This window comes from Cebus imitator, unplaced genomic scaffold, assembly GCF_001604975.1.
Source record: "Cebus imitator isolate Cc_AM_T3 unplaced genomic scaffold, Cebus_imitator-1.0 Scaffold826, whole genome shotgun sequence".
Taxonomy (NCBI): Eukaryota; Metazoa; Chordata; class Mammalia; order Primates; family Cebidae; genus Cebus; species Cebus imitator.
Genome location: NW_016108141.1, coordinates 546,928 through 552,565, shown reverse-complemented (window position 1 = coordinate 552,565; position 5,638 = coordinate 546,928).

Sequence of the window (5,638 nt, the reverse complement as noted above, 5' to 3'; positions counted from 1 at the left end):
ACACCACTCTTGCCATGCAACAGGCTGTTTTCCTAAAGTATAAGACGTATATCTCTGGATACTATGAGTGATCCTTAGTCATTGCTTACATGTATTTTCCTGTCTATCTAAACTTGCTAAGGATTCTTTCATGCTCCTGCTAAAAATGGTCCTGGAGAGAGCTTAATAGATATTAAGTCTCAGCTTTGGAAGTGGTGTCCCTAGGGAATGTCTTAAGTGGTGAAATTACATGTGATACATATTTCCCCTTTTTCAAATTTGCATTTTTCCAGAATTATGTTGATTTTTAAATTAAAATATGTAAATTGGACAAGCCACATTTGAAATCTGGGCTATAACCCTCTCAGGGTCTTCTGTATAGCATGTGATTACAAAAGCTCAGTGCTGCAGTCTTTGGTGGGCCCCAGTTCCTGCATGAGGTGAGAAGTGATCACACATGACAGTTGCAGACTGGCAGCTACCAGAGTGGGCAGGGTGGGGGTGGGCACCAGTTCTCACTTGTTCACTGATTTAAGCCTGTTACAGGACCACAGGTTTGTATGCTGGCTGCACAGTAACAGACCAATTACACTGAGACAGCAGAGACGCAGCAGATAGTTTAATTATTGCAGGACAAAAAGTGAGGAGATGGGAGGAAACCCTCAAATCTATCTGGGGTTTTGAAGGAGATCATAAAGGGTGAGGGGTTGGAAAATCTGGGTACTTGATTGGCCAAAGCAAAGGGGATGAAGTCGTCAGGATGTGGAAACTGCATTCTTTGGTGTGGTCAGGGTCCTTCAGACCAGCCGAGTCAGTAGTCTGATCGTTATACAGGACCTGAAGGCATATCTCAAAGGGAAAACTTAACGTTTCATAACATTCAAGTTGTTACCTATAGATTGGTTAAAGGCAACTATAATCTAGGGTCTATGTGATTATAGGACAATAGGCACCAAATGACTACATGAAAGCATGTCAGAGAGTAGCCTGACCTAATGATTAATGCTGAATGTGCTGCAAGATTTATTTCATTTCTCCCCTCTCTTATTTCCTGATTAATTTGATAAAGTTTATAGGGGCAGTTTCAAGCCCGTTTACAAATACCATTCTGAGACATATGAAGCAGCCAGGGCAATGAGTGCATGACAGGGGTCACATGCCACTGCTGTGACAAAGGGATGGATATTTTAAAGTGGAAGATTTGGGGTTCAGTACTCAGACTGCCAGTCCCAGCAGACAGAATGGGTGTCTTTTCTCTCCACCTTCCCCTTCTTTTTCCTTTCTCTTCTCCTCTCTCCAATTTCTGTTTTGTGATCATGATAGCTCAGTATTTGGTAAGTAATTATAATATTAAGCAATTAGCTAAATAATTTAGGGTCTTTTGACAAAAATAATTAGTCTACCAAGATTTTTTTTTTTTTTTGAGATGGAGCCTCACTGCGTCGCCAGGCTGATGTGCAATGGCATGATCTCCGCTCACCACAACCTCTGCCTCCTGGATTCAAGTGATTCTCCTGCCTCACCATCCCGAGTAGCTGGGACTACAGGCACGTGCCACCATGCCCTGCTCACTTTTGTATTTTTAATAGAGATGAGGTTTCACCATGTTGGCCAAGATGGTCTTGATCTCTTGAACTCGTGATTTGCCTGCCTTGGCCTCCCAAAGAGCCACTGCACCCAGCTCCAAGATTAAAAAAAAAAGAAAGAAAAAGCAGCTTTCCTATCATCTTCCACACACCCCAGCCCCACTGAACAGAGGTATCCCAGTCAGTAAATATACAGCCTAGGTTTTCTCCATCATATGGAGTCTGTATTTGTTCCCTGAGAAACACTTCTGAGGACATCACCAAAGTCAAAGGGCAGAAACAAATTGTGGTTGACAAATTTCTTTTCAAGACTATTTCTCTTTGGAAACGTGACGACGTGCTGAAATTAAAATTCCCTAGGCTTTGGATGAAGCACCCCAACACATGTCAAGTCTAGTTGGATGTTAGGTAGCACCAGGGACCAGGAAGAGCTGGTCACTTGCTTGTCCTAGGCAGCACCTTCCTGTGGCCCCTGCACAGTCCACTGCGCCCATCAGTGTGGATATCCTGTGCCTCAGCTGCAGTGGGTCTCCTGGTGGCCATCTCCCAGTGGCACTGAGGTGAGGCGAAGGGCAGACTCACGGGAACAAATGGAGTCAGAAGGGATCAAACACAGTAAGGAATGCACAGTCTCCTCTCCACACAGCAGTGATCATATCAGATGCAAGTCAGATCCTCCTCCTCTGCTCAGAACCCTCCAGGATCTCCCCATTTCACGCAGAGCAAAAGACAAAGTCTTAGGCATGGGCACAGACCTTCATGACATATCCTAGCACCTCTCACCTCCCCATTCTCTCCCTTGCTCACTTTACTCCTAGACATGCTACTCTGAAACAATCCAGGTCTCAGGCCCGGTGTCCCACTAACTATTCTCTCTACCTAATACATGAATAACCTTTTATTTTCATTTGACACTCTCATGTGCTTTGAGTCACTGGTCAAATGCCATCTCAGTGAAACCTTCCCTGATTGTTCGCACTGAAAACCAGACCCCTCCTGAGCCCCACATGGACCCCAATTCCTCTCTGCTTTAGTTTTGCTTTCCAGTAACCATGACCATTAGGTCATTTTTCTCTTCCACTGGCACATAAACTCCACAGGGCAGGCACTTATGCCTGTGTTGTTCCTGCTGTATCCTTGCACCTTCGTGCCTCATGCCTAGCATATAGAAAGCATTCAACAAGTATTTACTGGAAAAAATGAGTAATCAAATCCAGGCTAGAAAGGGAGAAACAGGAGGCCAGAGAGAGGCCTGACTGAGGAGGCATGTATCAGCAGATTGGCCCGCATGATATTTAAAGTCTGGACAGGTGAGTTAGGAAGGTAACAGGGCCATGCTGCTGTTGAAATTCCAGGTGTTGCCTTGGGAAAGGGTGCTGTGGTGGAGGTGACAGTGAGACCTGGGGAGCGTGTGGGTAGCCAACACCCTGTGGGTGGAGTGCCAGCCTCTGAAGTGAGCACAGGCTCAAGCTTGTGGCACTGACCTTCCCATCCTCAAGTCAACACTTCCACACTTTCTTCTCTTTTCAAACTTCTCACAACCTCTCCCTCCCCATTTGCAACTGATGACTTTACCTCCTGCATCCTAAAAAACATGGAAGCCAAAAACTATCCCACCAAACCTACAAACTGACTATATTTGCCCCATTTTGCTCCTTTCTTCTTGGTGCAATGCAAGAGATGTCTGTCTATCCAAGACCAACCCCTCAACTTCTGGGGGATCTTTGTACATTCTCCCTCCCTCTCAGCTCCTCGAGCCCCCACCACTTCTGCTCCCCTTGACTGTGCAGACCCTCCAGTCACCCTTACACCAGCCACCCAGCATCTGTCCCTCTGTTCCACCAAGATGGGCCCTGGCAGGACCACCAGCCATTCCCTGAAGCCAAGTCTCAACTCCCTCCTCCTCAGTGTTTGATGCAATAGTTTCTCTCCTGGTTATCTCTGTCTCTTCCCTTCAGGTGCCTTTGTTGCTTCTCTTCCTCCACCAGAATGTTCAAAGCTGGGGAATCTTAGGCCTCTGTCCCAAGTCCTCTAATTATCTTCCCAGGGTAACTCATGCTTTCCCAAAGATGCGTAACTCATTTTTTTAAAATGCTGATAACTCCCAAATTTCATCTCCATCCCAAATCTGTCTTTAAGCTCCAAATTCATAGTTAACTGAAATCTCAATTTCTCTTTTATTTCACAGACACCTCAAGCTTAGCATGCCCACAAGAGAAATCTTGATTTCTACCCACTAGCACTGGCCTGTGGGCCAAGATTCACACCCTGCTGTCCCAGAGAGGTGACTGAATTGGGTAACCCGCCTGAGGCTGGCCCTGTCAGATTTTCTCCAAGAGGCCAAGAATTGAGGACACAGCAACTTTCACAGATTGGTTCTGTCCCTAGACATGTGAGGACAAGTGAACTTGGGAGCAGACTGTGGGACAGCCATTTTCTTGCTACATCTAAAGAGAAAAGAATGAAATGGATATGGGGGAACAAAGAGCTTGCAGTTGTTCCTGACGGCACTCACTTCCCGTTCCCCAAGACAAGAAATGCCCTTCTAACTTAGCTAGGTGAGTGGATATCTTCATTTGCTACCAAACAAACATTAAGACACCTGTTACTTGCATGTGTCTTTTGCTGGGTGAACTTTGAGATAATTCGGACTAGTTCACAAATGCTTCCTATTTGGATTTTGACTGAGGATGCACTGAAATCAGAGATCAACTTAGGAAAAATTTTCATCTTCATGATATTGAGTCTATGAATGAACAAGAAAGACTTCAGTATTTATTCATGTTTCTCTTTTCCTAATGTCACTCTGAAGAATTTTACGGTTTAAAAAGGGAGATCACTCACCTACAAAAAAGAGAAATCAACGAGGATAAGGGAAATCACTGATATGAACACAACAGAAACAAATACAACTAATTGTTACACATGAATAACATAACTACCATGAAAGAGAAAAAAAAAAGAGAGAAAACCAAGACTCAAGTATCTTTTGTATACAGTATGCTGACTATACAGCTTCAAATCAAAGTGCAAAAGCCAGTAGACAGATATTGAACAATCAATAGGTTGTTGTTACACAGTGGTTATGGACTAGCAATTCTGAAACTACTTTTAGTATATTCCAAGATTAAGAAAATCTATTATTGAGGATAATAGGGACCATATTTTTGTTTTGAAAAAAGGGGTGCTGGGGGGCTACAAGTATGGAAAGAGGGAAGGATAGATTAAACCCTGCAGTATTGGACTGGAATTGATAGATTGAACTCTGTGGTATTGGGCTGGAATTGACAGATTGAACCCTGTGGTATTGAACTGGAACTGATAGATTGAACTCTGTGGTACTGGATTGGAACTGACAGATTAAACCCTGTGGTATTGAACTGGAGCTGATAGATTGAACTCCGTGGTACTGGACTGGAATTGATAGACTAAACCCTGTGGTATTGAAATGGAACTGGTGGCACTGGAATAAATTAATGGTTTTAAATATTCTGATGGCTACGGAAATTGATACAAGACAGTGTGTTTAAACAGATACACTTACATTTATTTCCTAGCTCTGCTGAGAGAGCCCAGAAGCAGTGACACCCTCATGACAGTGAGCACACCTAACACCCAGATCTTGTTCTGTAAAAACTATTCTCCACAGAAAGGCACCAGGGCTCCTGGGAAAAGGACTTATTCCACAGCTGGGGCTTTACTGTGGGGAAGTCTGGCAGTCACAATCTTAACCAAGTGATACAGATTACATCACCTGAAACGGACCACAAAAACCATCATGGATCTCCTGATATGAAACACCAAGGACAAATCTCTCATGTGGTTCCTGGCAAAATCATCAGGAAGCACTGGACAAACCCAAGGCGAAGGACAGTCTACAAAATAATTGCCTCATGCTCTTCAAATATGGCAATATTTATCTTTGAAAGACAGACTGGATGGGCACAGTGGCTCACACCTGTAATCCCAGCAATTTGGGAGGCCCCAGTGGGAGAATCACTTGAGGTCAAGAGTTCAAGACCAGCCTGGACAACTTGGTGAAATCCTGTCTCTGCTGAAAATATGCTCCCACC